This window comes from Danio rerio, chromosome 7 (genome assembly GCF_052040795.2).
Source record: "Danio rerio strain M-AB ecotype USA chromosome 7, GRCz13ab, whole genome shotgun sequence".
Lineage (NCBI taxonomy): Eukaryota > Metazoa > Chordata > Actinopteri > Cypriniformes > Danionidae > Danio > Danio rerio.
In genome coordinates, this window is record NC_141027.1 from 7,107,165 (window position 1) to 7,131,134 (window position 23,970).

Below are 23,970 nucleotides of genomic sequence, written 5' to 3' on the forward strand. Positions count from 1 at the left end.
TACAACACCAACCTTGAAAATCTATCACTTTAAACTTAGAAATGTCCATAAGTTGCTTTTTTTTTACTTTTCAAGGTTATAAGGTGTTGGGAGAAAGATCAAGGTGCAGTTCAAAAGCATAAATAAATGGGAAAAATAAAACCATGAATCACAAAATACAGAAAGCTGCTCATTTCCAGATATTATTTTTCACAGTGTAGGGAGAAGCATAATTATTTCAGACAGACTGGGAGAATTTTAGTAATGTCAATATACACTGGCCACTTTATTAGGTACAGAACCGGGTTGGGAATGTTTGCATTCAGAACTGCCTTAATGCTTTGTGGCATAGATTCAACAAGAAATATTCCTAAGATTTTGCTCCATATTGGCATGATAGCATCAGGCAGTTGACGCAGATTTGTCAGCTGCACATCCATGATGTAAATCTCCCGTTCCAGCACATCCCAAAGATGCTCTATTGCAGTGGTCACCAAACTTGTTCCTGGAGGGCCGGTGTCCTGCAGATTTTAGCTCCAACCCTAATCAAACACACCTGAACAAGCTAATCAAGGTCTTACTAGGTATACTTGAATCATCCAGGCAGATGTGTTGAGGCAAGTTGGAGCTAAACCCTGCAGGGACACCGGCCCTCCAGGACCATGATTGGTGACCCCTGCTTTATTGGATTGAGCTCTGGTGACTGTGGAGGCCATTTGAGTATATTGAACTCATTGTCGTGTTCAAGAAACCAGTCTGGGATGATTCGCGCTTTATGACATGGTGCGTAAACCTTCTGGAAGTAGCCATCAGAAGATGGTACACTGTTCATAAAGGCATGGACATGGTCAGCAACAATACTCTGGTAGGCTGTGGTGTTGACACGATGCTCAATTGGTACAAAGTGTGCCAAGAAAATATCCCCCACACCATTACACTACCACCAGCAGTCTGAACCGTTGATTCAAAGCAGGATGGATCCATGCTTTCATGTTGTTGAGGTCAAATTCTGACCCGACCATCTGATTGTGGCAGCAGAAATGGAGACTCATCAGAGCAGGCAACGTTTCTCCAATCTTCTCTCGTCCAGTTTTAGTGAGCCTGTGTGAATTGTAGCCTCAGTCTGGCCATTCTCCTCTGACCTCTGGCATCAACAAACCATTTGCGCCCACAGAACTGCCGTTAGCTGGATATTTTCTCTTTTTCTGACCATTCTCTGTAAACCCTAGAGATGGTTGTGCGTGAAAATGCAAGTAGATCAGCAGTTTCTGAAATACTCAGACCAGCCTGTTTGGCACAGACAACCATGCCACGTTCAAAGTCGATTCATATATTTCTTTAATTAGCTTTAATTTAATTTTGAAGTCAAACTATCACTTATTGTGCACAAAAGTTTTAAATTCCCTTAAAAACTTAAAAACCTTTAACACATTCAAATAAAAATCTTAACTTCGTTTACATAAAAATCTGTCAAACTATTAGATTAAAGTTGCAGTGAACTGGTTCCTGGTTAATTATAATCCAAACTTGACATTGCATGTCCTGTAATGTGACTATTGTGAATTTGCATATTGCAGTATCAATGTTAAAACCATACATTGTGCAGCCCTACTCTACAAAATGCTTCTCGATTTTAAGAATTGTTAGATGTTTGGGCTAGAACTCCAAGTAAAACAAAAGCATTTTTAAGCAGTCAAAGTAGTGTGTTTTATACATTTTATTATTGCACTTGGCTGGAAGATCTGCAAACGATGGCACTATTGTATACTCGAGTTTAAAGCGTTTACATTGGGGTGGTTTGGGTGGGCCTGCAGTTGCAGTTATCCAGCAGACTGTTTGTTCTGACTGCAATTTGCAGCATGTGGAGAATGTAAGCATCGTTTATTCTGCTGAACATGATCAACGGTTGGTTATTGTGCTGAATGTTTGCTCTTGAGCACAGCGTGGCATATTCAAACACATGGCAAGTGAAACATTTAATAGTAGCTTCAGCAATCAGAGTTGGATGTTGATGTGTTTAGCTGCTACACTGTAAAAATAGTCAGAACAACAAATATTTTTATGTCGCTTTAACTTATTTTAAGCAATATACCGTTTCTCTGTGGCAGTATAATGTGCTCTTTCTTTATCGAGGATCACAGCAATGGCATTTAGTTTCTAGAGATAACTAGATGGTTTCATGTTTTTTTTAGGTAGAAATCAGTAGTGTAGCAGTAGAGATGTGTGGAATTCAATTGAAACTAAAAAATAGGCTGTGCAAAAGTTTGGGCACCCTCTCTTTTGTGTGGATTTCAAAACCTGTAGTCACTTAATGCTGATTGATTACAACAGCGACAATTCAGGGGCTATGAGATGCATTGACGGGCTGTTATTTCAGCAAAAGGTGGCTCTACAAATTATTATTAGTTGTTACATTTAGTTATTAGTTTTATTCTGCTGGAGTTCTCACATTTTTTAAATGCCAAAATAATTTTTTTTTAAAGAATTTGTTATTAATTTCTAGACGGTTAAAATTTCCTACATTTCCTTGATATTTTCTTATCTTTGCTTTTAAACTGTATAACTTTGGTCAAATGTTTTGGGTCTCCTTCCACAAGCTCCTCACAATAGTTTGAAGGAATTCTGCCCCATTCCTCCTGACAGAATTGGTGTAACTGAGTCAGATTTGTTGGCTGTCTTGCTCACACAAGATCTTTTAATTCTGCCCACAAATTTTCTATAGAATTGAGATCAGGGCTTTGTGATGTCCACTCCAAAACATTCACTCTGTTGTCCTTAAAGCACATTTGAACTCATTTGGCAGTATGCTTAGTGTCATGGTCTGTGTGGAAGACCCATTTGTGGCCAAGTTTTAATTTCCTGGCTGATGTCTTGAGATGTTGCTTCAGTATTTCTACATAATGTTCTTTCTTCATGATGCCGTCTATGCTGTGAAGTGGACCAGTCCCTCCTGCAGCAAAACAGCCCCACAACATGATGCTGCCGCCCCCATACTGCACAGTTGGGATGGTGTTCCTAGATTGTAAGCCTTCCTTTTTGTCCTCCAAATGTATCACTGGTCATTATGGCCAAACAGTTCAATCTTAGTTCCATCAGAGCACAGGACATGTCCCCAATATTATTCTTTTCTCAGTGTAATCTTGCTTTGTTGTTGATTCTGACTTGTTGATTTTCCCCTTTTTGTCACACAAGCAAGCAGCGTGTTTGAGGTTTTCCTTAAATACTATTCTACAGTTGTGCCTCCAATTAACTCAAATGTTGTTAATTAGCCAATCAGAATCTTCCAAAACCTTGACACCATCATCTGAGCTTCTTCAGAGGCAGAATAATCTTATTGTGTGTAAACTTGACTTAAAAATTCTAACGATTGCTCAAAACATCTCTCTCATTATTCTGCTATTAAGCAGAACAGAAACAAATGTGATCATCCTAACTTACCCAAAAGAGAAAACGTTTAGTCGCATTAACATCTGACTCTTTTTAAATGGGTATGTGCCTTTTTATACAGTGTGTGTAAACCTCTGGGTTCAACTGTATTAGTCATTGTTTGGGAAACGCACCCTAGGTCAGTATAAAGAGAAGAGTCCACCCAAATGTCAAAACAGTAGCAACACACATAATGTCCCTCATCCTATCTGACCCGCTGTGTCCTCTTATCCAGCATCTGTCCCAGACATCTATAACATTTGCACGGCTGACCGGCCTCTCCTCACGTCACTGCTGGATCACTCACACAGGCCTGGCTATATCACAGTAACTCTATGCGTTCTCCAGAGAGCGTCTTTCCACAGCTCCTCAATGGAGGCTCTCAGCAGCGCGGGATCACTGCTGGACTCAGAAAGCCACTTTTTGATGCTCACAAAAAAGCACAGATCAGATTCTAATCTCCTCGCCTTCACCTCGACTCCGGCTTTGTGTGGCTTGAATGACAAGGAAATGCTCGTGAATCGGTTGCCGTATTACTGGACTTAGTGTACCTCTAACAGGATTAGCTGGTACTTTAAGGAAGATGGTGTTTTAATATAGACGTCCCGAGATGAGGTTTGAGGAAAGTTGAATAATGTGCTCGTTTATGAGTAACGATGAATTTAAAACTAAAGGTTTACTTCAGATATTGGAGCATGGGTGCACTCTTAAAGGAGCACTCCACTTTTTTTGGAAAGCAGGCTCATTTTACATCTCCCCTAGAGTTAAACTGTTGAGCTTTACCATTGTTTAATCCATTGAGTCGAACTCCAGGTCTAGTGGGAGAACTTTTAGCTTAGCGTAGGTTATTGAATCAGACTAGACCGTCAGCATCTCGCTTTAAAAATGACCAAACAGTTTTGATGATTTTACCATTTCAAATTACATTAGTTACAGTACACTACCTGAATAAATTATTGTGGTTAATTTGTTGTAGAAGTGAAGTAAAATATAAGAAAATAAAGTAAAATATAGTAAATTATAATAAAGTAAAATAATACAAATATAGTAAAATATAATGAGGTAAGATTAAATAAAAAAAGTAAAAAATAATATAAAGTAAAATATAATAAAATAAAGTAAAATATAGTAAATTATAATAAAGTAAAATAATACAAATATAGTAAAATATAATGAGATAAGATTAAATAAAGTAAAAAAAATAATATAAAGTAAAATATAATAAAATAAAGTAAAATATAGTAAATTATAATAAAGTGAAATAATACAAATATAGTAAAATATAATGAGATAAGATTAAATAAAGTAAAAAAAATAATATAAAGTAAAATATAATAAAATAAAGTAAAATATAGTAAATTATAATAAAGTGAAATAATACAAATATAGTAAAATATAATGAGATAAGATTAAATAAAGTAAAAAATAATAAAGTAAAATATAAGAAAATAAAGTAAAATCTAGTAAATTATAATAAAGTAAAATAATACAAATATAGTAAAATATAATGAGGTAAGATTAAATAAAAAAAGTAAAAAATAATATAAAGTAAAATATAATAAAATAAAGTAAAATATAGTAAATTATAATAAAGTAAAATAATACAAATATAGTCAAATATAATGAGGTAAGATTAAATAAAGTAAAAAAAATAATGTAAAGTAAAATATAATAAAATAAAGTAAAATATAGTAAATTATAATAAAGTGAAATAATACAAATATAGTAAAATATGATGAAGATTAAATAAAAAAGTACAAAATTATTTAAAGTAAAATATAAAAAAAACAAAGTAAATTATAATAAAGTGAAATAATACAAATATAGTAAAATAAAATGAGGTAAGATTAAATAAAGTAAAAAATAATATAAAGTAAAATATAAGAAAATAAAGTAAAATATAGTAAATTATAATAAAGTGAAATAATACAAATAAAGTAAAATATAATGAGATAAGATTAAATAAAGTAAAAAATAATAAAGTAAAATATAAGAAAATAAAGTAAAATCTAGTAAATTATAATAAAGTGAAATAATACAAATATAGTAAAATATAATGAGGTAAGATTAAATAAAAAAAGTTAAAAAAAATAATATAAAGTAAAATATAAGAAAATGAAGTAAAATATAGTAAATTATAATAAAGTGAAATAATACAAATAAAGTAAAATATAATAAGGTAAAATTAAATAATAAAAAAAATATATAAAGTAAAATCTAGTAAATTATAATAAAGTGAAATAATACAAATATAGTAAAATATAATGAGGTAAGATTAAATAAAAAATTAAAAAATAATATAAAGTAAAATATAGTAAATTATAATAAAGTGAAATAATACAAATTTAGTCAAATATAATATAATGACATTGTACGATCCTGCACTGATGTGTGAGAAAGGGAATGAATCAAGGGTGTATGTTCCAACTTCTCTATCAAGAGAACAGATACCAGCAGTTCATGTGAGCCACCAGCACTCCTAGTCCTGTGAATAGCAAAAACACAGTGCTGTAATGTTTGTGTTTAGACTGGTCATAGTGAGGTAAACAACACATTATGACATCGATCATACTCCAGGTCTGTGGAAACACATGGCAGGTTTTCGACACACTTTGGTGTGTTTGGCTGAGAATGGGCTGAGAACAAGCTCTGGCTTCAAACGTGAACCATTCTGATGGTAAACAGTTCCTAAAATATTCCATTAGGATCTTTATGAAGCTGTGTCTCATTTCAGAGGCTGCATCCTCTGAAGGATGCATTCGTAGGACACTGCGTCATTGCAACGTGACAAAGGCCGTCTCATTTCATCTCATTTGAAAAATTTGAAGGCTCCTTCAAATTCAGCCTCCAAATGCGTCCTTCGTTTCCCAGGTAATGAAGGACACAACCGGTGGATCCTCTGCGGCCTCGAGCATCCCAAGATTCATTGCACGCTGATAACAGCAGGACATTTTTTAAAGAAAACTCTGTATTAAATTTGAATTAGGTGTTATTTGACTTGGATATCTAAACACGTCTTACTAAAAGGTGATTTTAGAGGACGTTTACTTTGTCTACATGTAGGGATCAAATATATCTCCAGCTTCTGAAAACCTTGTTTTGCCTTCAGATCGCTTAAAATAAGTTTTAATATCACTTGGACAAGTCATTACATATTTTGCTGCAGTGTTCAGCATAATTAAGTACATCCCATTTTGAAAATGAACATTTTTAGCAATTTTTTCGGAGAATATAGGCAATGTATTTTGGTGCATTGAAACAAAACCGATTTATTAACCAGTTAAACTCTGCGGACCCGCTACCGGGTCCGCCACGTCATCGACTTTCGCTTTAAGACTTAAAGGGCTAGCATTGCACCAGAGCTCCTAAAGTGGTTTCGTTTGAAAGTGTAGAATCTATATTTTATGCACATATGCATCACTTTGGTTTTTATTCTACTGTACAAAAGTTATTTACACTTAAATACACAGTATTTTGGATACCTGAGCTGGGTATTGAACATTGGTTCATTTTCATATTTTTTCGTATGACACATGTACAAGTTATAGCTCAAATGAAAGCTCTTGCCGGTGCTCATACGGTTCTAGCATTCTTTTTACTGAATTATATTCACATATCAAACAGTTGTTGAATGAATCTCTGTGTTTCCATGACGCAGAAGTGAAAACAATACATTTATGATCAATAAGCAGCGCCAGATAGCACAGACAGCTGTCATCTCTTACCTTATGCTGTGTGCTTCAGGGCCATTCTCCTCTGTTTTTGAGGTGATGTGCATAAGTAATCCTTTTATATGTCTGACGTGCTCCAAACACAGTGAATTATGCTTGATCAGACAAAAGAATAGTGAAATATGAAAACAATGATCGATCCCTGTGGCTTGTACAGCACCTCTCATCAGTTGGAATACAATAACTTTTGCATAGATTATGGTGGAGACATTTTTCTTTTTTTCTATGATTACAGACATGTGCAGGAACCACCAAAATTAGTTACAGCACACTAGACCACACAGAACCTAAAAGGTACACCTTCAAATTTGAGTTCATAAAAAAACAAACAACAGCTATTTTAAACACTTTCAATAGTGTTTTATGAAAATTCAAAAGGGTTTTCTTTAAAATTATACCACCTTTTTGCATTTATACCTCTGCATGTGGATTTAATAAGCTTTTAAATTTGGGTAGGCAAAATCCAGTAGAGTTTAACAGATATATATTTATTAAAATAATGTTTTAGTCACCAAACATATTTAGAAATTAAAATATAATACAATTCAAGCACAATATTTGCAAAAAAAATTAAATTTTTATTTATTTTTTTTGTTTCCCTTAATTTTTTTTTCTCTCTTTTTTTAAATTTGTATTTAACATTTTCTATAGCATATAAATTTAGCTGTACTGGTTTTTGACTGTATATTGTAAGGTATTTTGTTAGATGAGCTCCAGATTTAACTTCATATCAAAAGCGGTCTTGTTCTTAATCTTGTCAGTGTGGTCGACTGTGGTAGTATCTTTTAATTAGGCAATTTTTTTTCCGCTTTATGTTACACCTATGATGCTTTCTCATATTATGTGCCTGTTACTGTTACTGGTTATTATGCCCATACTGTTTGTTTATTTTTCCTCTGTAAAGCACTTTGTGCAGCCTTGTGGCAGTTGGGAACATGAAATCATTAATTATTTCCCTTTTATTTATTTATCTGAACAATCTTTTATTTTGAAAAATGATTGTATTCTCTTCGTTACATCTTGGTCACTTGAGCACCAAAATTTAACCCACAAGCAGCAAAATGAGTAAGAAACTTTTATTTGTAAGGGAAAAAGGCCCAGTGATAGATCCACAAAATGCCAATGAATAGATCGCAACCCATTTGTCAACAAATCAGGTGAATCCAGCACGTCTGTGCAAGAAGATCAACTGCTGGAGATTTCAAATGACGATGGCTTTTTAGGGGCCGTTCACATATCGCGTTTCCAGATTTTGCACAAGTCCGTTATTTCCGATAGAGGTGCACCGATTGCATGCCCAAGTGGCGTGACGCGCTCGCGCCTTCCAGGTGCACCCAGTTGAATGATTACCGCAAATGCACTGATAGACACATGAGAAGAACTGACAGATCAGCATCATACTTTGTATAGAGTATACACATTTTAGTAGACCAGGGGTCTCAAACTCAAGTTGGTGGGGGGCCATTTCAGAGACTGACAAACAATATGAGGGCCATACTGTGCAGAAACGTTCAAAGGGGCATGTGCAGGTCATCTCAGTATATAGATATAAACTTATCTCAGACAAACACAGAACTCTCAAACACTGCAGTGCTTAGTCATTTTCTCCATAAATAAAGCTTGTATCAGAGCTGCAGCAATGTTTTGTCTGGGGGCCGGGGCAAGTGTAGGTGTCGGGGGTGAGGTGTCTGATTAAAACAGCTGTATTAATCTTTAATAAGTAAATTAAGATTAAGTAACTCTAATATGTACCGGGTTTTGGGCTGCTGCTGTGATCGGATACCCAGGGGGTGATTGTGGGTGTTTTCCGGGAGAAAACAAAACGGGAGGGTGCCGGGTGATGGTTCTGAAATACGTGAGATTCCTGGGAAAAACGGGAGTGTTGGCAGGTCAAATTGGCAGGCATTAACCAGTCCGTGGTGATTAAAAAAAAAAGCTTGGGGACGACTGATGGTCTCATTTTAAAATGCTGGGTTTGGCTTGTGTGGACTTCTAAGGATTCACCTTTGAATTGTGCATCCTTCAAAGGATGCAGCCTCTGACATGAGACACAGCTTTGGCGGTAAACGGTTCTTAAACTAATCTTCTTTCTGTCATTTACAACCCAGGCTCATTGTGGAAACGTAGTCCCGCTGACGTTTTTGGAGACCGCGGAATACGTCCCGGCGGGTACGTACGGCGGCAGTTTTTGTTTTTGCAAATCTGCGAGAGGCCGCTGTTATGCGCTTTTTCGCACCTCAGACGCCTCTCGCGAGTGCGGTTCGCGTCTGTGCTGTTCTCGCGTGAACCCACCGGAGGCCGCTGTCCGACTGACCGGATGATTGACTGCGCGACCGGCCAATCGGCCAACCCGCCCTCTTCCTTCCCTGAACCCAACCAATTTTACCGATCGACCGGCTTGCTCGCTTCTCTAAACCCCGAGCGACAGTTTACAAAAAGCTGTCCAAAAAAATAAAAACCCTGATTTTTTTTTTCTACCGCGTTTTCGGATTTCGCCGCGTTCTCACCCTGTCACGAAACTCGTTCACTTAATTTTTGGTATTCTGTTTTTGTCTTACCTGATTCCTGGAACCGCTCTTCCCCGGACTCGAAACCGATCGCCGTGGTCAACTCCTCTCTGCATCTCGAGCCTGCCGATGTACACGGTGAGCTGAGTGGACAAACGGGTTGCTGCGGGGAAGCCCTCCACAAGGAGGTAAGGCAAGCGCGAAAGGGAACAGCGTCACACCGCCCCGCAGCGTTCGCTTGAAAAAAATACTGTACGTACCCCCCTGGACGTATTCCGCTGTCTCCAGAAACGTCCGCGGGACTACGTTTTCAGAATTGGCTTGGTTATTTCATGTGATGAACATTCTATAAATAGAACGCGGAATGAAAAGATTCCATCAATGTTCTTTATGGAGCATCGATTCCCAATGAAGAGCCTTCATTCTGAAGAGTGTTCCAGTTAGAGGATCAGCAATATGAATCAAAACATTTTGATTTGTTAATGTTTTACCCAATAATGCCTTTTCTAAAGCTTAAGGCACTCTGAATGTTTTTTGAGGCCGTTTGGCTGAGATTTACTGCTCTAGATATTGATATTGGCATTAACCACTGGCAAAAACCAATACTGGTGGACTACTATGATTCATTCATTCATTTTCCTTCAGCTCAGTTCCTTATTTATCAGGGGTCGCCACTGCGGAATGAACCACCAACTATTCCGGCATAAGTTTTACTCAGCGGATGCCTTTCCAGCAGCATCCCAGAACTGGAAAACACCCATAAACACTCATATTCACACACACTCATACACTACGGCTAATTTAGTTTACTCGCTGCACCTGGAGGAAACCCACGCCAACACGGGGAGAACATGCAAACTCCACACAGAAATGGCAACTGACCCAGCCACCTTCTTGCTGTGGGGCGAGAGTGCTAACCGATGAGCCAACGTGCCTACTCTGATGTACAATACAATTCAGTATAGATGCATTGGCTGTAATGATACTGGTGTGAGTGCAGTGTTGCAGAATAAGTCAGATTTGAGGTTTTGTGTGTCAGAGCTTTCTCTGAAGTCATCAGGAATGTGATGTTTTGTTGCACAGAGCGTGTTTTTAAAGTTCATCACTAAATCTGAAAGGAGATCTGGGCATTTATAACGCACTGTCTTTCATCTCACCCTGTGGTGTTGAATACTTGAGCGTGTGTGTAGGTTGGTGGAGGGCTGCGTGGGTGATTCGTGTCTTCCTCTGCCTCTAATTTACCCTCGCTATTCTTTCCTTACAGCACAGAAAAGGCACACTGCTTCAACCAAATGTTCCCTGCTTGTTCGTGATCAAGATATCTTTGAGCAGGTTGTCGAGTAATGCATGGATCATTACTTATAAAGTAGTGGCCAGCATGGTTTATTATATAAGGAGAAGCATCTGATTGGGAGAATAGTCAAAGAGTTCCTTAAAGGCACTTAAGTAAATTCAGTTTTAATAGGCAAGACTAGTTTATTTACAGTTGAAGTCAGTATTATTCGCCCCTCTGTTTAATTTTCCCCAAATTTCTGCTTGACTTCTTCAACACATTTCTAAACATAATAGTTTTAATAACTCATCTCTAATAACTGATTTTAGCTTTGCCATGATGACAGTAAATAATATTCGACTAGATATTTTTTAAGACACTTCTATACAGCTTAAAGTGACATTTAAAGATTAACTAGGTTAATCAGGTTAACTAGGCAGGTTAGGGGAATTAGGCAAGTTATTGTATAATGATGGTTTGTTCTGTAGACTATTGAAAACATGTATAGCTTAAAGGGGCTCATAATTTTGTCCCTAAAATGGCTTTTAAAAAATTTAAAACTGCTGTTATTTTAGCCGAAATAAAACAAATAAGACTTTCTCCAGAAGAAAAAAATATTATAAGACATACTGTGAAAATTTCCTTGCTCTGTTGAACATAATTTCGGAAATATTTAAAAAAGAAAAAAAAAAATTAGAAGGGGGGCTAATAATTCTGACTTCAACTGTATATAGCACATTTCATACACAACGGCAATCGCTTTTAGCAAACCATTATGACCTTTGCTTCAATAAACTGCTTATGTGCTCCTTATTAATAGTTATTAAGGTAGTTTAGGTGTTGTGTAGGATTAGGGATGTAGAATAAGATCATACAGATTATGTAGGTACTAATAAGCAGCCAACACAGTATCTCAATAACATGCATGTAATCAACTATTTAATAGTGAGAATTGCTCCAAAGTGATACCAAAAGGATTCATTTTGATTGATTGGGATGATTCAGTAAAGCAATGAGTCATGCTTAAAATGTAATAAACAAACTACAAACTTTGATAAATGCAACAAAACGATAATAAGTGAAATAAACGGTGCATGCTTTATGGTTTTGTATATGTAAATGTAAAAATAACCCTGCAGAGTCAACTCAACCTTTATTAGGTACTAAGGGTATCACGATTTTGTTTTTAAATCGAAATCGACTGAAATATATGCTTAATTTCGAAAAATAGAATCGTCAATGCTGCCACGCCCCCATGTCACGTTAGCTTGGCTTGCCAAGTGGGGAAAAAAAGACGCTTGTTGAAGTGCTTGTTAAACTGTGCAGACGCAGGAGACCCGTCGACAGAACTTAAACCCTCTCCTCTTTCAATGAAGTCGCCGGTGTGGAAGCATTATGGATTTCCAGTGAGTTATGTTGACAACATTCGTGTTGTCGACAAAAAAAACACAGTTTGCAAGCTCTGCTATGTTACGTATTAGGGTTCGTCCGATAGACAACACCGGCATCGCGATCCTCCGCCCGCCCCGGTTGCAAATCCGCTCACGAATAGTACACACTCAGGCCCTGTTTACACTGTCTTTGTTTTTAAATGGCATTTTAGAACGACAACGATTTGACATCCACAGTGGCGTGTAGCATTTCTGAGCAGCCCTCCTTCCTCTCTACCTCTGAAAATGCACATCACGTGACCACACAGACACACACACAGCCATGCGCTCGAGACAGCAGGTCCAGGCAGTCAGAGGACTGCTTCAATCTTTCACTCACTTGTACTTTGTCATTTTAGCGAACACCTCAGATACTGTTGGTTGGTTCCTGTTGGTTGTGCCTCTTTTTTACCGACGCCATTATAACAACACAGATCACTGCCTATTCACGAGTCCCGCAGAAAAAGTGATTGACAGGTGGTAATTATGTGTGTATCTTGCCTTTATTCATTTACTGTATGATTTGTTTATGGGTAAAATAAAGACCATGCAGGTCAGGTAGTTGAAACGGTAGACTACAAATAATTAATTGGTCATTAATTAATTCATTATTCATATTCGAAAATTGAATCGAACCGTGACCTTATAATCGAAAATGTAATCGAATTGAGGATTTGGAGGATCTTGACAACCTTATTAGGTACACCTGTCAAACTGCTCATTAACACATATTTCTAATCAGCCAATCACATGCCAGTAACTCGATGCGTTTAGGCTTGTAGACATGGTCAAGGCGATCTGCTGGAGTTTAAACCGAGCATCAGAATGGGGAGGAAATGGGATTTAAGTGACTTTGAACGTGGCATGGTTGTTCATGCCAGACGGGCTGCTCTGAGTGTTTCAGTAACTGCTGATCTACTGGGATTTTCACACACAACCATGTCTAGGGTTTACTGAGAATGGTCTGAAGAAGAAAAAATATCCAGTGAGTGGCAGTTCTGTGGTCGCAAATGCCTTGTTGATGTCAGAGGAGAATGGCCAGACTGGTTCCAGCTCGTTACAACCGAGGTCTGCAAAAGAGCATCTCTGAATGTACAACACAGCCAACCTTAAGGCGTATGGGCTACAGCAGCAGAGGACCGCACCGGGCGTCACTCCAGTCACCTAAGAACAGGAAACTGAGGCTACAATTCACACAGGCTCACCAAAACATTGCCTGGTTTGATGAGTATCGATTTCTGCTTCGACATTAAGATGGAAGGGTCAGAATTTGGCATCAACAACATGAAAGTATGGATCTATTCCCCCATGTATCAACGGTTGATGCTGTGAATCATCTCAGACTGATTTCTTGAACATGACAATGAGTTCACTGTACTCAAATGGACTCCACAGTCACCAGATCTCAATCCAATAGAGCACATTTAGGATGTGGTAGAACGGGAGATTGGCATCATGGATGAGCAGCCGACAAATCTGCAGCAACTGCGTGATGCTATCATGCTAATATGGAGCAAAATCTCAGAGGCATATCTCCGGTATCCTGTCGAATCTATGCTACAAAGGATTAAGGCAGTTCTAAAGGCAAAAGCGGGTTCAACCAGGCACTACTAAGGTGTACCTAATAAAGTGGCCAGTAAGTGTATTGCACAGCCCTGTTCAGTACCAATCCCTAACTTCATGTGTGGTCACACTACAGATTTCACCCTATTGACTTTCACTCATATGCGTGCAAATGCACCTGACCAGAAGCACAATTTCATACGAGGAGTTTCCTGTGTTTTTAAGTTTAAGCTTGGTGACTGACCTGCGAATTCATGTCACTTGAATGGTGAGACAAATAGATCAAAACATGACAAAACCATGCTCATTTATAGCAATGTTGCATTATCTTCCTTTATCTTTTCCTCTTTTTGCAACACCATCCTGCCGAATGTCACATGCACATCGTCTAGTGTGACCGCAGCTTAAGGAGCAATAATGATGCCTTTGTAGTGTTGCTTGCGCTGCTTTTAGAGCCTTTTCTTATGAGCTTTTTCAGTGTGCTGCTGATACATGACACTGACGGTGGGACCGTGCACTCTAAGGGACCGTGCACTCTTGCCGTGTGTGATGGTTTATATTACCACTGGAAAAAGAGGCCCAGACAGCCAGTCGCTGGTGAACTCTGACCTGTTGCGAGTCTGATGTTGCATTGAGACGATTCATTTTCTTTTAATGGTAAAAAAAAACCTCTGCTTGGTGTTGCCATATGGCAACATGCTCTTTATGTTCATTTCCTGGCACTGTTTCTTTGAGACCAGCGTTCTAATTTTTTCCAGTTAGCTGACAAATGTAATGCAAAGCTGAATTTTCAGTGTTTGTGTCAGTGTTTGATTAGGGTTGGAGTTCAAATCTGCAGGACACCGGCCCTCCAGGGACAAGTTTGGTGATCCCGGATTTAGAGGCATTTTTTTGACATTGAGATTGTTTCAAAAGAAACAGTTATTTAAAAATGTAATATATTAAATGTGAAATATTTGTATTTGTGCATATACTGTATAGTCAGTGCAGCATGTGGTGTTATTAAACGCGGCCTTTTATGTCTCTGGGGGCCCCCTAAATGTATGGGCCCTTAGAACTGTCCTAACTCCCCCCTGGTGGCTAACTGTTTGACATTGAACTTTAGAGCTGTGACTCAAAACCAACACATCAGTGATTCAACATCTACATTTAATAATGTTAAAAAGGTTTAGATGGATTATAAAGCTTCTCATTTTGCTGGAGTGCAGCGAGTGCACTATTCTGTGCTTCTGAATGGCTGTTTTTACATTTCTGCATATCTCGTCAAGTGTTGTTTGAACATGGGGTTACAATGTTACCTGCTCACCTCCATGTTTACGTTTGTAATATTTATATATATACATATACATATATATATATATATTAGGGATGTAACGGTATTGTAAATACCGTCATACCGCAATATTAATTTTTTTCGATATTACCGTAGTCGCATGACTCGGTAAAACTATAGGTCTTCTGAGATAATTTGCTCAGGCGAATGAAGCGAACGGGAGGTACCGGAAACTACAATTCCCATCAGCCCAGGCTTGGCCATAATCCCTTGCGGTCTGTTGTCGCTACAGATCCAGTAATGCGGAAATGGAGTGTGCTGCTAGAAGCGGGGATGAAAAAGAGCTGGAAAACCCTAAAGCGGGTGTTGTCGCTGCGCGCGTACTGAATAGTGGTGTTGTCGCGCGAGTTCTTATCAGCGGTGTTGTCGCGTGCGTACTGAATAGTGGTGTTGTCGCGCGAGTTCTTATCAGCTGTGTTGTCGCGCGAGTTCTTATCAGCTGTGTTGTCGCGCGAGTTCTTATCAGCTGTGTTGTCGCGCGAGTTCTTATCAGCTGTGTTGTCGCGCGAGTTCTTATCAGCTGTGTTGTCGCGCGAGTTCTTATCAGCTGTGTTGTCGCGCGAGTTCTTATCAGCGGTGTTGTCGCGCGAGTTCTTATCAGCGGTGTTGTCGCGCGAGTTCTTATCAGCGGTGTTGTCGCGCGAGTTCTGATCAGCTGTGTTGTCGCGCGAGTTCTTATCAGCGGTGTTGTCGCGCGAGTTCTGATCAGCGGTGTTGTCGCGCGAGTTCTGATCAGCGGTGTTGTCGCGCGAGTTCTGATCAGCGGTGTTGTCGCGCGAGTTCTGATCAGCTGTGTTGTCGCGCGAGTTCTGATCAGCTGTGTTGTCGCGCGAGTTCTGATCAGCTGTGTTGTCGCGCGCGTACTGTAAAGCGGGGACGGAGGGTGTGTCGCGTCGCGGGGGCACTTTTGATCATTTTGGAAGGAAACTTTCTATCCAAGACTAAAAAGGGCATGTGCACTGCACAGGTTGAGCACTGTGTGTGCACGTGCCTGCAAGTTGGGGAATACGACTAATCAGTCATGGGGACTGCAGAAACACAGCACACTGTTCAGATTGATGCAGACATGAGATCTCTATCTCACTCATGGTTTGTCCTCTCAAGTGGGGGAAAGACAATGCACGACGTTCCCCATTGCTAACAACCTGGGCCAAGTCATATCTCTCTTGTCCCAGAAACCTCAGTCCCAAATGAGAGGGGTTTTTTTCTGTTGCAGGGGACATTGTAAATGCCCAGAGATACCAGCTTTTACCAGATTATATTTATATGATAATTTTTCTTTAAACCCATCTCTATCTAAGTGAGTGAGTGATTAAATGTTGAATGTGATGAGTTTTCAACAATACTAAATTAAAACTTTATTTTTTTTACATGGCTTAATATTTTTTTGTTATTAAAATTGAAGTTCCTGTTTCAAAGCTTACAGATAGATGACTAATTTGTATGTCATTGACACTTTTGGCACTTTTTTGGAGTATTTTCATAAGTTTTGTTTTTTCCTGTAAATGATTCAATAAATACCGTGACATTCATACCGAGGTATTACCGTACCGTGAAATTCTGATACCGTTACATCCCTAATATATATGCATATACACAAACACAAAGAGACAAAAACTTGCTATTTTGGTGTGAACTTTATTATTATTATTATTATTTTCGTCATGGCAGGGTTGACATTGATGTGGTTGCTACAGAGCAGTTTCATGCAAGTGGTGTTCATTCTGCTGTTGTAAATTCAGCAAACAGCCATAAAATCATAAATCTAGAAGCTGTTTTTCCATGATACCGCTTTCTTTCAGCTGTGGCGCTTGTTATTATGTGATTAAAATGCAAGTCACGTCATTCAATTGTCTTGGTTTATTTTAAGGTTGATTGGCATTTGGGAGTGAGACGGCTTACCCTTTTTGTAATGCTAATGCTAATTAAACTACAGTAGTATCAGGGCTCGATCGGTGGAAATAAAGGCAGGTTGTGTAGACGTGCCATTCGATATGGCGCGAGAGAAAGGGAAAGCCAGATGAGATAACTGTAATTAGAAGCTGATGGAAGAGGCGGCCCAGACTCGTATGGAAGATTTCCAAGACTTTGTTAGCGCCAGACAGGCGACACTGTCAGAATGCAAATACGTGACACCTGTCCTGCGCTTGTGCGTTTTCATGACCCAAAACCAATAATATAGCTGCAACCATATAAATTATCGAGGCCAAGCAGCCCAGCGGCCACATCATAAACAGCCCAGGTAGCAAAGAACTCTGACCCAGATTTGACATAAATCTGGCATCAGCACCCTACTAAAAAAATCCAGCTTAAACCAGCCTAGGCTGGTTTTAGCTGGTTGAACACCCTGGTTTTAGAGGGGTTTTGGCCATTTCCAGGCTGGTTTCCAGCCATTTCCAGCATGGTCTTAGCTGGTCAGGCTGGAAAACGACCAGCTAAAACCAGCTTGACCAGGCTGGAAATGGCTGGAAACCAGCCTGGAAATGGCCAAAACCCCTCTAAAACCAGCCTGGTTAACCAGCATAAACCAGCCAACCAGCCTAGACTGGTTTTGGCTGTTTTCTTCAGTAGGGCAGGCATTCATCCGGCACTGGCATATAGCATGTGGGCCAAACATGGACAGAGTAAGGCAAAAGTGGCACTGTCTTTAACGCGGCAGACAAGTTTTGGGCCAGATGTAAAATGTAGCATTTGGCCCAGATGTTAATAATTGATTTGTGGGCCATGTATGTTTGGCAGATGTTAACCCACATTTAAAATAAATAAAAATTTGTTTTTGAGTAAAGAAAAAAATCTAGCAATCAGGTCGCTTTGAGAAAAATCACGCCCATAGTGTGCCTAAAGCACAATGCTTCATAGGTTTATCAATTTCATTGCAGTTGTGACACACCGACCTATCTGGCCCAGTTCAGGCCCAGATATGGGTTATTAAATTGGCTTTACCCAGATATGGTCTCTGTTTGGCCTATGTCTGGAAGCCAGACTTGGTCCAGTCACGTAACGTAATTCACTGTAGCATGTGGGCCAAGCAAAATCTGATTATGTGGGTCAGAGCTGGGCCAGAGAGAGTTTGCTATGTGGGAAGCATGGCAACAAGCTGCAGATTAACGGGAAAATTCGATAACTTTTTGGCAGCATGGTCTGAGCCAAATTTGGTGGAAATTGGGCCAACGATCTATGGAGAGTTTAAAACAGGGGTGTCTAAACTTTTTGGGCCGAGGGTCAGATGAAAAAAAAAAAAAAAACATTGTCTCGGGCCAAATTTTACATACTAAAATTAATCTGGGGTCGCCACAGCAGAATGAACCGCCAACTAATCCAACACGTTTTTTACGCAGCGGATGCCCTTCCCATCTCTGGGAATATATATATATATATATATATATATATATATATATATATATATATATATGTATATATATATATATATTTATATATATATTTATATATATATATATACTAGGGCTTCCTGTGCTGTATAAAAAAAAAAGTTAAAGTTCCCAGAGATGGATATATATATATACTAGGGCTTCCTGTGCTGTGCGATTAGCTGAGCTACCTCATAATAACTAGACAGCGTAGAATTTTCTTGCACTTTATTAGCACAGAAAAACTGCTGTTGTTGAGCTGATAGGGCAGCTGCTATTTGTTTTAATTATTGATCTCGTTCAGCACCAGTGTAAGAGCTGAAGGCCTGATGCTTTGTTTCATAATGTCTTTTAATATTAGATTCCTTCATTACTGCTACTGATTCCTGGCAAATTTAACAGACACTTATTCCGCTGACCTCTGTGAAGAAATATTCTTTGCCCCAACGTGACTGAAATTTCCTGCTCTCACTGTTGATTTTCCTTTTTCTTGCTTATTATCAATTGTGTTTCTTTTAGTTTGTTCATTTGTTTTATTACATAACGAGAACTGCTGCCTAATTGAATGCATGTTATAGTGACACCCGGTGGTTATTTATTGAATTGCGTTCATTTTTGTATAGCGGGCCAAGTTCTATTAATATTTATAAAAAGCCTCGCGGGCTGCCACAAAACTGATTGCGGGCTGCAGATGGCCCGCGGGCCGTAGTTTGGACACCCCTGGTTTAAAACAACAGATTTTCAAACTAATTCAAGATGGTGGAAATAAAATTGTGTAAATTAGGGGCTAAATTATATCAATGTTCACATATCAATGATAGCAGGAATCCGCAGGACTTTGTCTCATGACAATAGACAAAACTATTCAAAAGTCATTTGATAAATGTTGTATGATTTTTATTGATAGAATTGAATAGTTTGTCAGTTTTACCCAGAAAGTGGTGCAAACTGATGTAGTTTGGTCAGTTTGAGGTCTAGATCGCACACATTAAGTTTGGTTTTATTATTTCAAACCATTGCAGCGATTCAGCGTGTAACAGTTTCGTCTATCAACATGAATGCCACAACTTTTAGTCTACATGGTCTGAAGATGATCCGACTCCAATTTGGTGACGATTGGACCAACGATCTAAAAGGAGTTCGAAAACAAACATCCAAATAAAGGAAAGTTTGGCAGATTGTGGCATAATTGGTATCTGTTGCTGCGTCCCAATTCGCATACTTATGCACTATTTTACGCCATTTCGTAGTATGATTAAGTAGTGTGTTCACACTGAAAACTTAAAAAATAATAAGTGCACTTTAATAACCTGGATGATGCCCTCATTAAGCCGGTAAAAAAAAGCGTGGAATGATGGACACTTCACGCACTCAACGACCGCAGCTTTGCTCACGTAGCAGAAGGGGCGGAGCTATCGGGTGCACATGTTGGATAACTTTATTTATTGATTGTGAAAGTAACATCTTCCTACAAGAGTGATGATAACGCCTCCCGATGGTGAATGTGGTTATACTCATGGCAGTTATTATTTGGTACTTTGGTCATAAATTTCACTAGTGTGCCATTTGGGATGCAGCTATATAGAGATCTGCGCAGGACTAAATTTTGAATCCCGCTCCTGCCTGCACCCGCCAGGTTTCAGCCCGAACCCGACCGCTCCCACCTATATTAAGCATTTGATGTCCCGCTGACCGACCCGCCTTGTTTTCTACCCGCCGCGCCCGATCCCGCTAAAGAGCGGGGGAGAACAAAACCGAAAATCACCCAACTTTACAGTCCAGACAGCCTATAACAAGCTGTCTGTATAAACACACACACACACACACACACACACACACAAACACACAGACAAAGCTCTCTCTCTTATTCGCGCGTGCGCGCACTAACACACACACACACACACACACATAAGCACTAAGCACACACACAGGCAAAGCTCTCTCTCTCTCTCTCTCTCTCTCTCTCTCTCTCTCTCTCTCTCTCTCTCTCTCTCTCTCTCTCTCTCTCTCTCTCTCTCTCTCTCTCTCTCTCTCTCTCTCTCTCTCTCTCTCTCTCTCTCTCTCTCTCTCAGTTCAAGTTGCTTTCAGTTCAAGTTGCTTTATTGGCATGACATTAAATACAGTATTGCCAAAGCATTTCAAATATGAAACATATTAAAACCATTGAAAATAATAATTAATAGTAATACAAATAAGATATAATGACACAAAAAAAAACAATACATTTGATAAATATAATAATAATAATAGTAAAAAGTTTAAATTATTTAAATAAGACACAAATTTACATTAACCGTTTCTTATGGTGTGTAGGGTATATACATATTTTGCAGCCAGTTCAAATGTCAATTCATCCTCTCCAAGTATATGGTAAAGTTTTTCTGAGTCATTTAAATTAAAAAATGAATTGATCAATGTTTCAAATTGGGGGAAAAATATTTCTCTAGTCGTGCTGTATTTGGGGCAGAACAGAAGGAAGTGTGTCTCATCCTCTATTTGCTTTGTGTCACACTGTTTACATATTCTCTTTTCCTCAGGAGTCCAGGATTTTTTATGTCTGCCTTTTTCTATTTCTAGGTCATGATCACAGAGGCGATATTTAGAAAGAATGTGCTTTTCTTTTAATTGTTTTAATGATAAATAATTTGCCAACTGTGTGGTTCTATTTAGGGCCGAATAACATTTAAGTTTAGTCTGGAGGTTGAATTCAGTTTTCAGTTTTTCATCATAGTTATATTTTAATGTTTTGTCAATTTGTTTGTGAAGGTTTTGTTTGGGGACGGGTTCGGTTTGTGTTTTTTCCAGTAGCTCAGATACCAGTGTGTTTAGAGGATGAGACACTGTAGGTTTTTCATTAGCCAGAAGGGCTTTATATTGGACAGACTGGGGGTCCGACTGATGCAGGTGCAGCCAGAACTGAACAGCTCGTTTCTGAATCTCCAAATTTAGCGGGTATAAACCCAGTTCAGCCCTGCAGGCAATGTTAGACGTGTTTCTGTGAATATGTAATATGCTTTTAGCAAATTCTAATTGTGTTCGTTCAATTAAACTTTTATTCCAATTTTCTAATTTTAATACTGGTGCCCAAATTTCACTCCCATATAGTAATATAGGTTTGATAATAGCGTGATATAATTTAATCCATGTTTTAGTTGGTAACTGTAATTGGCCAAAGCGTGATTTTATGGCATAGAATGCTCTGCGAGCCCTCTCGCTCAGGGTCTTGACAGCGAGATTGAAGCCCCCAGAGGCAGAGATCTGGATGCCCAGGTATGAGTAACTGCTACAATGCTCTAGAGTTTCTCCTCTGTATGTGAATTGATATTTGTGTCCCTGAGATCTGGCCTTCTTCTGGAACACCATGACTTTGGTTTTGTCCAGGTTGACCGTCAGTGCCCATTCCTCACAGTACTGCTCCAACAGAGTCAGGCTGTGTTGGAGACCCTCTGCTGTGGGAGACAGCAGCACCAGGTCATCCGCATACAGCAGGCACTTTACTTTAGAGTCAAGCAGAGTGAGGCCGGGGATGCAGTCGGAGCCGTCTAGAATGTCTGCCAGATCATTAATGTAGATATTAAACAGGGTTGGGCTCAGGCTGCAACCCTGCCGCACCCCTCGACTCTGCTGGACAAACTCTGTTCTCATATTTCCAACTTTTACAGCGCATTTACTTTTCTTATACATGGCTTCTATAATGCTATATACTTTTCCACCAATGCCAATTTGCAACAATTTGTATAATAGTCCGTCATGCCAAATAGAATCGAAAGCTTTTTTAAAATCAACAAAACAAGAGAAAATCTTTCTTTGTTTGTTCTTTATGTTTTTATTTATTAAAGTATGAAGGGAGTAAATATGGTCAGATGTCCGTTGTTTTGGTAAGAAGCCAATTTGTGATTTGTTTAGGATGTTATGTTTTGTGATGAATGTCACTATCCGGTTGTTAATAATATTGCAAAATAGTTTTGCTAAGTTGTTGCCAACACAAATGCCACGATAATTATTGGGGTCGAATTTATCTCCGTTTTTATGTATAGGTGTAATCAGTCCTTCAGACCATGTCTCAACTCTCTCTCTCTCTCTCTCTCTCTCATTCGCGCGCGCGCACTAACACACACACACACACACACACACACACACACAAGCCTCTCAATAACAGCTAGCTTGTAAGAGTTTGGAACATGGCCTATAGATAAAGAAGAGTTGATAATGTTAAGAAGAGGTTCTCCTATAGCAGGTAGCAGCTCTTTCAGTAATTTTGTTGGAATTGAGTCCAGCATACACGTAGCTGGTTTAGAGCTATTTATAATTTTATCTAGCTCTTCCTGTTCTATGATTTTGAAGCAGTGTAGGTTATTATTATGATTTAATGAAATATTTACAGGATTTGGAGTATAAGCCGGTGCAGAAAGTTTGGCATCTCCTATTTTCTGTCTAAAGCCTTCTATTTTATTACTGAAAAAATTCATGAAGTCATCACTACTAATTTGCGGTGGAGTAGTTTGTTCCAAGGATGACCGATTATTAGCTAATTTAGAGATGGTGTTAAATAAAAATCTAGGATTGTTATGATTATTTTCTATCAGTTTGCGCAGGTGCTCGGTCCTGGCAGATTTTAGAGCCCTCCTATAGCTGGACATACTGTCTTTGTACGAAGTTCTAAAGACCTCTAAATTAGTTTTTTTCCATTTACGTTCCAGGGCGCGGGTTGCTGTTTTGAGCGCACGAGTATGACTATTATACCATGGTATAGTTTTAATCTCTCTAGCCTTTTTTAATTTTATGGGTGCCACAGTATTTAGTGTGCTAGTAAAGATGGCATCCATACTGCTGGTTACTACATCAAGATCATTTGAGTTTGCGGGTGCATTACGAAATAGAGAGAGATCAGGTAAGTTATTTATAAATTCATCTTTAGTTGACGGAACAATAGTTCTACTAGGGCGGAGTATTGGAGCGGGTTTGCTGATTTCAGGTAAACACAGCTTATATAGTAAGAGGTAATGATCTGTAATATCATCACTTTGTGGTATAATGTCTACGTCAATAACCTCGATTCCATAAGACAGAATTAAATCTAATGTATGCTTTAAGCGATGGGTTGGACCCACAACGTTTTGCTTTATCCCAAGTGAGTGTATTAAATCCATAAACGCGAGCCCTAATGTATCATTAGCGTCATCTATGTGGATGTTAAAGTCACCTACAATTAGCATTTTATCAGTTTTGACTAGTAAGTCAGAAATAAAATCAGAAAATTCTTTTAGAAATTTGACATAGGGTCCTGGGGGTCTATATATGGTGATTAAAGCGAGAGATAACATAGGTTTTTGTATAGTATCTGGAAGCTGAACATTAAG

The 23,970-nt window shown here is 38.7% G+C and overlaps 3 protein-coding genes across 5 annotated transcripts in view; all 3 read left to right on the forward strand.

Annotated features, from left to right (window-relative positions):
* actn3b (actinin alpha 3b) overlaps nucleotides 1-23,970 on the forward strand; it is a 701,279-nt gene that overhangs the window by 160,281 nt on the left and 517,028 nt on the right. The gene's annotated exons all lie outside the window — the stretch shown is intronic.
* Nucleotides 1-23,970, forward strand: part of rin1b (Ras and Rab interactor 1b) — a 226,796-nt gene that overhangs the window by 56,355 nt on the left and 146,471 nt on the right. The gene's annotated exons all lie outside the window — the stretch shown is intronic.
* The window catches only part of gal3st3 (galactose-3-O-sulfotransferase 3), an 88,207-nt gene that overhangs the window by 56,355 nt on the left and 7,882 nt on the right, over nucleotides 1-23,970 (forward strand). The window lies entirely within an intron of this gene.